Genomic DNA, 15425 nt, shown 5'->3' with positions numbered 1-15425 from the left:
TAGTTAACTAACATTTCAAAACACTCACTCCGTGGTGCATATTTGAATACTTCAAAATACATTTATGGCAAATTTCGATGTTCCGCGTAATGGTTTGTCCTACAAAGCAAGAGACACACACACACACACACACACACACACACACACACACACACACACACACACACACACACACACACACACTCCTTTTTGTGAGCAGAGAAGACGCACATATGTTGCCAATTTATTAATAATAATCAAGTCAATAAGAGTTTTGTTTTGAAATAAATTCATTTTTATTTATTAAACTGTCAAACTCTTTTTTTTACTATAATTGAAATAAATTTCTATTTACAAATATATTGAAAAAGATACTTTTAATATAAAATCCTTTTATCTTCTTATGTTTTTCTATAAATAGAAAACTCAAGGAGCATTCGGGGACTTCGGTTACTGGTTTTCAAGGCTTATCGATTGGTACTAGAAAATTCATTCTCGGAACACGACATTCTCCGAAATGGGAGGGATATTGAAGCACAGGTGTCTCTAAAAGGATACAGAAATAAATCGGAGGGAAGAACATGGAACAAAACAACAGCCGGTTATCTTTTTTCCCCTGGGATTTCTATTTTTGGTAAAAAGGGAAGAAAATACTTTTGAACTGATGCGGTATCAATAGTTTTTTCCTTCCAATCAGTGACACTAAAAAGGAAAATTTTCAGTAATAAGTAAAAATTTAAATAATTATTAACATCTATTTATAATTGAGAGAAACAATATAAATTACTTCGAAAGTTTAAGATTATTGAAAAAAGAGCAACAATTTAAATTAAGATTTTATTTTCAGAATTTTTATGAAAAATTTCCAACATCCATCCGGTGGTTGTATGGCAAAAAGTCCAACTGTCTCGTTAAAGGATAACAATGTTTTTTTCCTGCACAGAAACTTGAAATCTAGGTAACACAAAGATGAAGCATGCAAAGCGCAACACGTGCAAAAATCACAACACAACTCACAAAAAGCAAACTTACATAAAAACAACAGCAATGGCACAAATCACTGAGAGAGAATTGACAAGAGAGTCTTCGCTCAACTACTTGCTTAAGTCATCTCAACTGTCTATTCATTACTGACTGACTGTCGTCTGTGCGCTCTGCTTTTTATCGTTTTCGGCATCGAATATTCTAGAAAGTTATCGAATCTTTACTCTCAATCGATATGTCGATAAAATTCTAGCAATTTTAGAAATTTTGTAGTTAAGTCAGAGTTTATTGATTCAGCCTTCATTCACCAGCATTAGAAATATCTGTAAAACTCCCTTCCTCATCAGGAAACCAGCTGTATTCTGTAGAAAAACTACAAATTTGTAACAATATCCATGAAGAATTTTTTTTCGTTCTTTTATTGATATTGAAGTTAACCGTCACCATCATTATCTATCTCAGATGCATTAATGGAGACTGATTAATAAAATAATTTTTAGTTGAAATTGATTATTAGGCTGAGGTTATTTAATCTGTTGAATTGAATAGCATTTAAAAGACTTTCATATCGTGTATAAGTGCATGTATGACGATGATTAAAGGTTTTAATTAAAACTTATCATCTATGATCCTTCCGCATTTCAAATTAGTAGTTCCGTTGTTTCAATCTTATTTAAATATGAAAACGAACTATTATCGAGTATCTAAGATAACATGTTTGTTTAAACTAGTATGTAAATTACAGTGATAAACTGGCATTATTCTAAACTCATGCTGTTAATCCCTTGTTATCTATCTCTTTTGAAAATTTACCATTACCTGAAGCTTATATACCTTTACATACAAATGAATGAAGAGATAATTTGCATGCAAAATGTGAACGATATTAACTTTATTTAATCCTGTTTTGAAGAATATAGTTGTAAGTAGATTACGATTCCAAGAATAGATCAAAATAGGTTTAACCTACACTTGTTAATATTTCTAATTACACCAGTATCCCGTTCATTTTAATTTCATTGCAAGTTTATCATTTATGCATATGGAAATGTAATATTGATCAGTATATGCGTGTTAATACATCGGATTATTATTTAATTCATTCTTTGCCATTTGAGAGTAACGTACAAAAGCTAATGCAGGAAAAATTGACTATTTTTTTTTTTATCATGTGAGAACATGAAGTTGTTTTTGTGTGGGGCCGTTGGAAACCTCAAAAAGCATAGGCAGAATGTGTTTTGTTTGTTTAGTTATATTAACGCCCCATTATAAAGCAACACTAGGGCTATTTAGGGACGGACCTCGTAATTTTGAACCGCTGTCAGATGACGAGGACGACACCTGAGCTGGCACCCCCTCTCCACACTACACTACACCAGCGGGAGTATGTTTGGCCTGACGGATTTAGCGTGCAACAGACCCCCGTACACGACGGTTCTTCGGTGGAATCGAGTCTCGAGCCTGAAACCTAACGGCTCACGAGCCAAGACCTTACCACCAGGCCACCGCGGCCTTAAAAGCATAGGCAGAAGAAAAATGCGTGTGTCGTACGAAGTTATCGCCTGAAGAAGCACTAAGAAGAAAACTGGAATCAAAGCGAAAAAGCCAGATGAGGTATCAAAATAACTAGCGAAAAATGTTTTGGAGTTAGAACGATTTGGAGATTAAAAGAAACATCGTTTTTCTAAAAGTTGGCGATTGTGCAATACAATATTCATGTTATCATGTGATAATTTGGCCTCGATAAATAGTTATGTAACAAGAAGGATTTTGAGATGAAAAAAAACAGAAACAAAAAAACAAAACAAAAATCCAGCGTCTTTTTAAATGTCGACTCATGTGTAATATGATAGTAACATGATTATGTCAAACCGGTTTAAATTGGTTTTTCATTAAAAAAAATTCTCTCCTCGAGAAACAAATTTTAGAACTCGATTCGCTTTGAGATGGTCAAAAACCATCGCTTTTCTAAATGTTGCTGATTACCTGATTACGAAATATGAGTCATGCTAGAACATGATGAAGGGAGAAAAAAGGTTTCATGTGATAACTTGAAATTCGCGATTGCAGATTGTTTTTTTCTATCACGTTTGGCTATTATTTATGCTACTTTGTTTCAATATTTGGCGTCAGCTAATGATTATACTCTTGATTGGCGATAACTGGTATTATGCCAAAGAAAATATTCTCGTGTCAGATTTATTAGAAATCAATTATTTATTTTATTTATATAGAAAACGGAATTAAAATCAAGTTTTGTTTATATTGCTGTATATAAATGATTTTTTTCTGTAGACATTTTTTTCTGTATAAAAATGCTGTATTAAATAAACAACAGTTAGGAATTTGGTTAAGTTAGAACGGAATCAAAGTTATCATTATAAAGCTCTCAAAATATCGATTCTTGCCCCTTCATAGATGGTGGACGTAAGGGTTGGAAAGTAATGAGCGCCATTTTGCGTTCACCTCAGGGCCTGACGGCCTGATATTCATGTTTTCTCCGGACTCTTTGGCATGGCAGGGATAGCTCTATTATGTTTCCTAAGTTCTCAAAGTTCCCATGTAATATTCATTTTACTTTTCCATCAATAAGTAATACAAAAAGAAAAATCTAAGCAAGAAAAATATTTTAGAAATGATAGGTTGTAAACTTTCTCCTAATTAAATTTATCCAAGGAAACCAATGCAATCATGGCATTTATTTCCGTATTTTCGTAGGGAAGAACACGGAAATCCTCCGAATTTTTTTATGAAACTCATATAAACTAAAACTGCTGGCAGCCTGTTTGCAGAATCTATTTTTCCCTTTGATATTAATCTGACATTTCATAGACGTGTCAAAAGTATCAAAAATACCTCGCAGTTACAATTTTGAATATTTTCCCATACGTGTGTAAGAATCTCTGTCGTAAACAATGGGCCTTTTGTATAAGAAGGATTTGAAAATCCATCTTAAAGACGAGCAGAATTTTACATTCTGAAAGGATTTTAGCCTCTTTTCTTGGAAGAATATTCTACTTGAAGAAATGTTAAAAAAATCTATACAATCTGAACGTTTGATTTATGCTTTAAATTTCCTCTAGGATGGCAATAAAAAAAATGCCCCAAAGAAATGTTTGTAAGAGTTCAAATTATTATAAGCTATTGGACGTGGTTTCCCTGAAATTTTCTCGTATAATCTCTAATAAATTTGTGTATTATTAACCACATGTTATTCTAAAAAAATTGTTACGAAAGCATTTATTAGTAAACCGTCTTTGATGATTAATCATTGGAATGTGGTTAATACATGAACGATTTTTGTTAATTAATCGTTGGAATATGGTTAATACATACATCTTTAGTAATTAATCATTAGGATGCAGTTAAATATGAATTTAAACCAAATATGAATTTTGTTCATCTTTTTTCTGACCAATTGAAATTAAAATTTGAAAGAATTACAATTGTAATCACACAACGATATATTAAATTTCATATATTTAAATCATCGCAGTTTGGTGTTATGTATAAATGCTTGTGTAAGTACTGACTGATTGATTGATTGTAACCCTTTGATGGTACTAAATTGGTTAAAAAACAAATTTTATATGTAGAATTTTATGAGCAAAAATTTATACTTCCAGCTGTCTTCGTTTTGAATTTAACGTGTTAAATTATATTCGAACAAATGAACTGATATACGTCTTATGGGCAGACATTTCAAGGTACTCATATTTAATGGAAATTTATATATTTGGTGTTAAATACATGCATCAATTTTTATCTGTCTAACTCATCATGTTCTTGAGTTATGTTACAGAAATAATTCTAATAATTACCATGTATTTTTTGTGTGTATTTTGTATGTTAGAAAGTAAAGAAATAGTACAAAAAGAAGCGATTGATAATAACCAAAAGCTAGCTACAATTTAATATTTTAAATTGTAGCAAGATTAAAAGTTTAAAGGTCAAAAGTATCTGTTAAGTGTATAAACGAGGGAAAGTCAAAAAGTAAAAAGACTTCTGTAATTTCTCTTTCCAGGGTTTGGTAACCCTGCTAGTATCCAGAGTTAAATTAGTGTAGTTGGCAACACTTCAACTCAGCATGTCATTTTTACTCCCGCTTTAGTCTTTGGAGTTTAGCATATCATTAAATATGGCAACTCCATTGTTGATCAGCACCAAACAGGAAATGGGGGCTGTGATTCCCTTTTCTTTCTTTAAGGTCTTAAACCTGCGGAAATTATTCTTCGAATGCAAGCACTTATAGTGACAGCTGTTTATCACGAACAGTTAACTTATACCGTCAGTTGGTAAGATTATACTAACATTATTATGGAACATTAAAGGTGTAGTAGCCATTCATTTTACTCCAAGAGGCAAAACTGTGAACAGTAAGAACTATCCCGATATATTACGAACTAAATTGAAACCTCCAATCCGATCCAAACGTCGTGGAAAACTGCGAAAAAACAACATCCTGCAGGAGATAGCGCTCGGTCACATTCTTCCCAACGGACTGCCGAAGGAATAAAAAGGAGTTGGAATTCGAAGTGCTGGGACACCCACCATATAGTCCAGACCTGGTTCCATGTGATTTTAATATGTTTAGACAACTGAAAAAAGCACTTAGGGGAAAAAGATTTGCAGCCGAAGAAGAAGTTATTGATGCGGTGCAAAAGGGTCTCTTTGGGGCTATCTTTTTATGCCCCATATGTTTTTCTTTTATAAACAGAGACAATTGCTTTTGATATATTTTAACATGAGGAAGTTGGGTAGTTGTGATTGAATGTCCTTATTATTCTTTAATTTGTACGGCTATTGTTTGTCGAAAATAAGGCTTCCATTTTATTGTGAAAGAAATTAAGGAAATATTAATCAATGGTCTATTTTAAAAACATCTTCCCTGTTAGTATTATTCAAATTGTTTTCCAAAGTGCTAAATATATTTTTAATGCATTGGCCTCAAAAGGGTTTTATTGTATTATTCTCTGAAGTAATATTAAAGGATAAACCATTTTTATTCCTCACAATGTAACATTTAACTTATAAATGTATACTAATAACTAAAACAATTCTTTGTTGAATACAATAGAATAAACAACTTAGCTCTGCTATAATTCACTTTGATATTAAGTTCCATAAAAGCCAGAAATGATTAGTTTTGAACTGAAATAAGGCTTTTAACATATGGATAAAGCAACCTATAAAATAATATAATAGGATTTCATTTCAATTCTTAGAAATAAGGATAGGAATTTTAAGTAGAATAGCAAAGTAAATATACAGCAAATAAATTTCCAAGAATATACAAAACACAATGAAAAATGAAGTGAATAGAATTTTGAAAAGAAATTTCGAGGAATAAATACCCATTTTCAAACTTCGGAATGCTCTCTTTGAAAGAGAAATTTTTTATTTTTAAATTGTATTTTCTATGAAAAATCAAGTGGTTATGTTTAGTACAAAAATGCATAAGATATTTAAAAAATAGCATGCAATGGTAAATGCAGTTAAAGGAGGATTTAATAGGAGATATTGTAGATTCATATTATACGTTAATTCTTTAATTACAGACGATTTTGGATAAATAATTTTTAAAAAGGCAGATGATTTTTAATAAAAATATTTGGCAATAGCTTATTATTTGAAAGGAGAAATATCGTCTGCTACTTTTAAATTTATTCTTCTATCAAAGTGTCGCAGGTAAATAAATTGTGTATTGAAGGATTTGTTTTTTATTTTTCCAAAATAAAAATATTAACATTTAGAAAACATTATTAATCAGAAAAAGAAAAGAAAAAAAACCGTCAATCATTACTTTTAAATGAAAGGAAGGTTTCAAATGAATACCCGAAAAAAATGTACTTACTATTTCAAATATTTATAAAGTAGAATCGCTGGTGGTAAGAAAAATCTGCCATTGCTGGAATCAATTGTAATGATATGTATTAACAATCAATTAAAATAACAAAAGAAGCTAAAATAATCATGTTTTTCAGCTTTTGCCGAGGCATGTGACTCACCACAGATCAGTTTGTAAAAACCTGCGCGAAATCTATTTAAAAGAAGATAAATGGAAATACAGATGAGAACTTTCACAATGTAAAATACAAAAAGAAAAGTTTTAGCTAGGGGTTAATGATTGTCACAGGGCTTTCTTATAATTTGAAATTAAAAATAAGAAAAGTTGCAAAATAGTTTAAGTTACCTCAACGTATTATCCAGAAAGAGTTTTACAAAAGACATTCCATTTTTTTATCCTAATTATTTTCAAAGAATGGAATTTCATTAAGATGAAACTATAAATATTATTTCTAAAAGTACTGGTGCATTCCAGAAAAAATAAAGAGTGATACGTACAAGCATTACGTATATATCTTCTCAATGTGTTCTCGAGATATTTCAGATGTGGAATATTGTGCCTTTAGTCATGTCAAAAAGCTCATTCTACCCTCAAACCTAACACGGTTAGTGAACTCTAGAATCTAATAGAAGAAGAATAGAAATCAGTACCCTGGAAATTTTAGAAAAAGCTCTTTTATCATGGAAATGATGGAGAAGATTTATACTTAAAATAAAAGGTTGTCAGATCGAATGTTTTAAAGAAATTTTTTTAACATTTTAAACATTAATTAAATATATGAACATACTCTGTATTGAAAACAAAAAAGAAATTCATTCGAAACAGTAAACGTGAAATGAGTCTATGAGAATGTTTTATAAATTTCAAAGATTTAATAATTTGCCAAAAAATGTAAATAAAGTAAAGATTTAATTAACAATTTGCTGAAGGAAGGAAATCGACATTCCAGCTTAATTTAAGGGAACTGTAAGTTGCATCTCTTAAAACCAATTTCACTTTCATATGTAAAAATATGTGGTGAATCATTTCGTAACGTTCCACACTTTCAATCCAAAAGACACATTTTTTTGGCATTAAGTTTGTCTGTGGCCAAAATAACACAATAATGTTTTTAACTTGACACATGAAATTTAGTATATGGTCTTTGTATCAAATTTGAAAAATTCTTGAAAGAAAACCAATTTACAGAGCGATCGTCTATTAGACTATTCGTGTACAAAGGAACACGATAACTTCGAAGCACAAATAGACGGATAAAATTTAGTAAGTTAGCACTTATAATGTAAATTTGTTCAAATTTGAAACCAAATCCTTCAAGAGGTGATTGATGGTTTGTTGGTCTGTACTTTTGCATGTACGTAAACGTGACAACTTAAAAACGGCAAAGTTTATGTATAGAAATTTATTATATGATTTTATGACAAAAATGTACTTCTATATAAACTTTTGGTTTCAATCGGCCTGAAAAAGAACATCCTACATACATATTTCATTTTTGATACGTGTGCATTAACCGTATGTCGGTGATTAATCTCAAAGTTTGCAGTCAATGAAAGCATTAGATCCGCGTAAACGATTGATCTTTCACGATTACTATTGGTTAATAGCAGTCATTTAATACAACGAACATTACACAACGAAATTTTATAACATGCAAGGAAAATTGCATCTTGTGACTACACTTGTAGTTTCATGTGAAATTTTGGTATTTATAGATAAGCAAAAAGGCGTTTTATTACACAATTGATTTTCTGGTAATTGTATATTAAACGCATGTCAGCGATTAATCTCCAGAGTTTGCAGTCAAAATTCAATAGCAGCATTGGATTCCCGCAAACGAATGATCCTTCGTAATTACTGATTTGGTGTACAATTAGTATACAAATATACGTTTTATGAAATACTACGGAGCATACAGCTCTCATGTTTGAAAACAAAAATCTGAACCTTCATTGCATTTACGGCTTTACCTAACTTCAACAGTTTCATGCAGGTAGGAGTAAATAGCACTTTTATTAGAAATTATGCAAGAAAGTTTCGGGGAGACTCCCACCTCTAATTTTAAATAAAGTATATACAAACTATATCTCAATACTTTCCATCTTTTGATTAAAATATAATTATTAAATTTTGAATCTGTAGCAATCCCACGCTCTAGATAATAATATTACAATAGTGGTTAATTAATAATCATTTGAGATGCATAAATTTCAGTCTAATCAATTTCTAGTCATTTTAGGCGACTGGATGTTTAATTCGAAATCTTGCTTTTTCCCTTTATTAAATTAGTGACACAAAATGTATAACCATTCCAAATTATACCATTAAATTTCGAATGAAAGTAAGTGGGAGCTGTTCCACCAAAAATTTTTCGCTGACTCACCCTTCGCATAAAATTATAAACCTTGGGTAAAGCGTGTATTGCTACCATGGCATTGGCGAACAATATTTACGAAATATTGATCTTTGGAGGAAGCTAGAATTTTAACCCTTTAAAGGGCCCTTTTTTTCTGGTCATATTATGTTAAAATTTTTTTGGCTTGAAATTAGAATAAGAGAAAGGATTCATTTAGCTTATTAGATAAATTTAATTTGATTCATTAATTAATTTGGTTAATTAATAATTAAGTAACAAATCAAGATGCATCATTTTGTCTGAGATAAAAAACTGAAGCATCTAAATTTCTGACTTACTAAAAAAATTTGTCAGAACTTATGCCAACCTACATAATTTCATACAAAGATTGATAAATTTGGTGGGAAGCATACTTCTCACGACCAGAGAAAGGGTTAATTGAATCTATCGAGCAATTGATCTTTGAACAGATGTTAATAGACAGTAGCCTAAAAGTGAATACATATTTTGGACTTCATTTTATTAATTGAATGTGGTCAAAATTTGATATATAAACACATTTGTAGTCATACGTTAGCATGACAAATTTCATTTATTTTAGTTTCTGTTTGCCTGAATGATAAGATACATACCGATAGCAGGAAAATTCTTCCACAGATTTTGTTCAAAATTTTATAAGAAACAATATTTTAGTTATTAAATTTGTATAACACATTTTATCCCTCTTACACTTTACGTTTTGTAGTTATCACGCTCAATTTTATTCGGACAGTCAGACAGATAGATAGATTTCCTCTGGATGAATTTCGTTCAAACTTTGATAGAAATTTACAAAGACGGGTAAGACCCATGCATCTATTTCTAACCATTTCCAAAGTTTGTGTTTTCATTCGCTTTGCTTTTCAGAGACAGGTTGCCGCAGACACAATGTTTCAATATTTTTTTTTGGACTCGGAGAGATCTGAAACATGGTATTTCCTCAAAATCTGGAGTTTAGGATTACAATACTTTCTTTGTATACTTCGTATGAGAAAAAGTAAAAATGGATTTAGTGGGAATTGAAACCTATGCGAAAATAAATATCAGACTGTATCCCCACTGTCGAAACAGAATTATAAAATGCGAAAATAACATTAATTCTTATCAGTTTGATTGTTATATTATTGGTGACCAAGCAATGCTTTCCAATCTAATCAAAAAACCTTTGAAAGTTAACTAACTAAAAAAAACGTATACAATTTTTGATTGCCTTTTCTTAGTAATAATGTATAAAAGAGGGGAAAAAATCAGAATTACAAATATAAAAAAATTAATCCTGAAAAGTGCAAATTAAAAAATTATTAAAATGCAAAGTAAAAGTACATATTTTCGATCTCTTTTTAAAATGTATCGAAAATCCATACCAATCAATAAATTTACTTTATATATTGACATGGAATGGTGTAATTTCCAATCATGGTCAGATAACAAGGACGATGCCTAAACCGGCACCTCCTTCTAAGATTCCGTGCCACAATACCAAAAAGGCATTTAGTCCTGAAGAATCTAGCATTCACCAGTCCTAATTGCACAGCGGCTCTTCGGAGGAATATGGTATTCGAATTAAGAACCTTAAAAAGAAGCAGCAAGATTCACCACAAGATCACCGCCTCCCAAAATTTGCAACTTATGTATCGAAAAAAACCCACTTTCCCCATTTCAGTTTTTATTTTTTTGTCATTGGATCGGTTATTTTTAAATTAGACCCGCAAAAAAATGTATTACAAATATTTACAAAACGGAAAATCTTATATAATTTTCTATAGTCAATAAAAATATATGATAAAAGAATATATTAATAACATGTTTAGAAGAATATATTAATGCATGTTATAAATAAATCATTAAATTTTTGAAAACATGTTTCAAAGTTCAAACGAAATGAAGAAAAAAAATGTAGTTTAGTATTTTTAATACGAAAATATATTTGCGTAAAAACTATGCACTCTTTCAGAAATCGTCAAACTAAAAACAATGTAAATAACAAGACTTGAAAGGACGATTGAAAAAAAATGTTATTGATGCTAGTGTGAAAAGAATATTTACATAGTTAAAAGAAGGTATTTGTTTATATTTTATGCATATATGCACAACCGCTGTATTTATAAATATGTATCATCTTTATTTTCAATTTTTCCACACAAGAAGTATACAGAGAGCAAGTACAATAACCTTCCTGAGTTTAAAAAATACATTTTTCACATTATGCCAATCTGTGAACAAGATAACTCAAAACCGCTTAGAGCTAAATGAGTGAAACTTGGTATGTGATTTTTACATTTAAGTTTGTAGACTTCTATAGAATTCTGAACGAAATCCATTCCCAGGAAGTTCTTCTTTCTAGCTATCCGAGTATATGTCAACACCTTAACTCGAAACCCTAAATAGGTCGATAAATAAATGTTGTACACATTTAGCATTTGAAATGTGGATCGGTTTCAAATTTTGGATCAAATCCGTGAATTCAAAATCCATGACCGTTTACTGTTTGCACCGAGTATACATGCAAACACTATAGCATAAAACCGGAGCAGCTTGTATGAGTGCAATTTAGAAAGTTAATATAGCTTCTTAAATGTAGATTAGTACGACATTTTTAATTAAATTTGTCACATTGTTGGCTGTGTATTTGTATGTGCGTATGGAAAAGAATAATCAAAAACAAATCAATAATAATTAAATTAAATTAATGAAATTTAGTATGTATAAATGAAAAAAGGATGTCATTATCAAAATTATTTTATGCTCAAATTTTAGTTTTAATCAGTCTATAAACAGATATTTAAATGGATACTACATTACACTATGTTTTCTATAGTGCAATGTCTACAATTTTCATGAGTGTAAAATCATAGAACATTTATTTAACGTGAGTCTTCTATATGCTTCATACGGACATGAAACAAATTATTCTATCCAAATTTCACGAGTTGGATTATTAAGCTTCATATAAAGCTTAAAATTTGGAAATATTGATTATATATTTTCTATAAGAAATGTTCAAGGATAGGAGATAATTCATTCTTTCTAACTTTCTCGTACAAAGAAGATAAAATATTATAATTGCCGAAAAATTTGAACTTGATTTTCTTGACGAGATTCCATGCTTCAGACTATCTTATCCTATCCTATCCTATCCTAAAACGACTTTGGTATAATGCCTCTGTCTATCATAACGATAACTTTTAAAATGCTTTTATTAAGCTAGAAGGTCCCAATATTTTCTCACGTAACGTCACATTTACAAGGAAAACAATTTCAAAGACCATTTTTTCCCAAATTCTCAATCATGCTATTAAAACATCGCAGCTTGTTATCAATAACTATAACATGTGTCTGTAATCATTCAGAATCACAAAGTGGAAATAAAACCGACTCTCAAATGTAACAAAAATATTTTATTTAAGTTGAAATATAAATACAAAATAAATCTATCTATTACATTATTTTTTATGCCAACATTGTGTTTTATTCGCTTTGAGATTGATAGATAGCGAATCACCTGACCCATGGTATTCGAGGTTTGTGTTACCAGTAATATTCGAAATATTTAATGCAAATTATTATTACGTCTTTGAAAGTATTTATATTACACTTGACTGTGAAATGGTGACAGAAAAAGAGAAATAAAGCTTTAATTAACACCAAACGAGTTTAAAACAATATTATTAATTGGTTCTAGTTTTAAACATATCGTTTGTGGCAACACTAAACAATAACTTTAGGTTATTACACTTTTACTAGCAATAGAAATTTTTCGTCTTTTGGCTTGCAATCGTCTGAATATATATGCAATACATGTGCTAACTCTGTATTGATTTTTCTTAAATAGTAATGAAGCGTCCAGTGATATTAAATAAAGAAAAAAATACGAAGAAAGACCGAGCGAGAAATTGCAAATTTGGAGATGCTAAGATGGCGGCAAAATGAGATAAATTGATTTAATGTTTAGATATTGGAGATATATATAAAAAGGATCTCATTGTGGGGCTTTGAATTTTGAGTAGGAAATGGGCTGATCGGGATATGTATATCCTCATCATGGAAAGATTAAACGTAATCCAGTGCAGTTTAAAAACCTGATAACTGGAATTGATGAACATTGCGTACAGTATCGGGCAACATTGTGCTGTTGAGAAAACGCGAGCACAAGTCGAAGACTCCTAATCAGGAATAAAAAAAAATAATGAAGTGATTGATATTTGTGAAGTTTTAACAGTTTATTTCAAGTACAAATTACTATAGTATCAGTCACAAATTACCCTTAAAGACACTTAATTCTTATTCTCTGACAATAAATGAGCTTTTGAAATAAAGCCATTTTCAGATAAATGCAATAAAATAAAATCTAAAAACCTTCGCACTTTTTTTCAGAATCCAGAACGGAGAGTATTGATTTTTAAAGGCAAAATCGTTCCTATTCGTTTCCAAATTTTACTTTTATTCCTTCGTTGTTTTGAGATCGACGAATTTTTCTCTGAATTTTATCTTTTTTAGTATTTATATTTGAGAAATATTCTAAAATTAAACTATGTAGATTTATGTAAAGACAATCGCAAATGTAAATCTTAATATAATAAGGCAGCTAATTATATTTAATTTTCTAAATCTTTTTCTTAATTAATACAATAGCCTCTCTTGACAATCTCTATGATTCCCATTTACCTCTGGATGACCTAAAAATTTATCAGGGGGAGGTATGATAACACTCTTATTTAAGAGTATTTAGAATATTTTGGAGAAAGACAATTATAGTTGACTTCATTTCGCATTCCATAAGGAAGGAGGTTTGAAAATTAGTGTAATCAAAGTCAAAGACCTAACCATTTGCAAATTAAAACTATGATAATTCCCTTCTCAAATTTTATACAATTGCTTTACGTTTGCTTCTATTTCATGCTTTTAGTCCTATGTGCAAAATAGCAGAATTCATTTGTAAAAAAAAAAAGAGAATGGATTATAAAGTTGCTTTTAGTATTGATTACGAAAGAAATGCATTGCAGTAATTTTACAATAATCTAGAACAGACTATTTTGAAAAGAAAATTGAATTTATTTACAGAATTTCTTATTTTTTAAATATGATTCGTATTGTTTAATTTTAATTAATAAAGTACATAATGTTTTTACATTAATTTTAATTAATAAAGCACATAATGAACAGAAATAGGTGCAAAATTACTTTTTTATATTATGTAAGGAAATAAACATAAAAATGAATCAAGGTACTTTGTAAAAGAGACAAAACTCAATAACTATTTTTCTAAAAAAATGTTTCCTAAATGAACCATAATTCTTCAAAGTAGATTCTGCATCTTTATATTCTTAGTGACTTAAAGATTAAGAATCTACTTTGGATCGTTGCTCATAATTCGAATTAGATGACAAAATGATTTTTACAAATGCTCTACAAATGATTTTTATGTCATATGTCAATTAATTAATTGTAATCATAGTTAATTTCTTTAGCAGTGAATGAATGATTTCTTGCAAAATTGATCGATCAAACAATATCAAATAAATAAAGAAATATTTTCAGTATTTTCTTTTTTCATTTATTGATATCAAAAAGATTGATTACCTGATGATTCGAGATACAAATAAGAAATGCATTAACCTTGAAAATTACAACAATATGTTTAACTAGAAAATCTTTCCATAATTTATCTTTTACGAGAGATTTAAAAAAAAAACTATTTGAATTCGTATGAAAAATGCGAGGAAGAAAAAAATATATATACATATATTTTAGGTATTCATCAGATGCGTTAGAAAACAAAAAGAGCAATTTTATAAAGGGGGATATAACAGTTTTTTGCATTAATATGAGAACTTATTTCATTCACCACCAATTCACAATACATTCTCTTTTATTTCTTAAATTAAGAACTGACCATATATGATGTATTTTCTATATTTTGTGTAAACTATTTATTCAGGCAAAATAAACTTACAAAAATTTTAAAAGCTTTCAGACGCATTCATGAGACATTACAGAAATCAAGAGATATAACAATTAATTTGATTATGAAAAGGATGCAAGTAAATTCTAAAGTTCGCAAAAACATATCAATTATCAAAAGAATAAAAGATCCACAATTTTCATAAGCACGCATTTTTCAGCCTTAAATAGTCATTTTTCTGTCCAACAAATATAAAATTTAATATCGTTTGGTTTCATAAATTATTATTTCTCATTTTATTATAGAAAGATTCTCTA

General features: G+C 29.7%; 1 long non-coding RNA gene across 1 annotated transcript in view; it reads right to left on the bottom strand.

Annotated features, from left to right (window-relative positions):
* Positions 1-434: 434 nt before the first annotated feature.
* Positions 435-15425, bottom strand: part of LOC129974866 (uncharacterized) — a 47279-nt gene continuing 32288 nt past the window's right edge. Inside the window, exon 3 of the long non-coding RNA XR_008784989.1 lies at positions 435-681. This is a non-coding gene — a long non-coding RNA (uncharacterized LOC129974866). The remainder of the gene's footprint in view (positions 682-15425) is intronic.

This window comes from Argiope bruennichi, chromosome 7, assembly GCF_947563725.1.
Source record: "Argiope bruennichi chromosome 7, qqArgBrue1.1, whole genome shotgun sequence".
NCBI classification, from domain to species: domain Eukaryota; kingdom Metazoa; phylum Arthropoda; class Arachnida; order Araneae; family Araneidae; genus Argiope; species Argiope bruennichi.
Note: the sequence above shows the minus strand (reverse complement) of the source record. Positions and strands in the feature narration are given on the sequence as shown.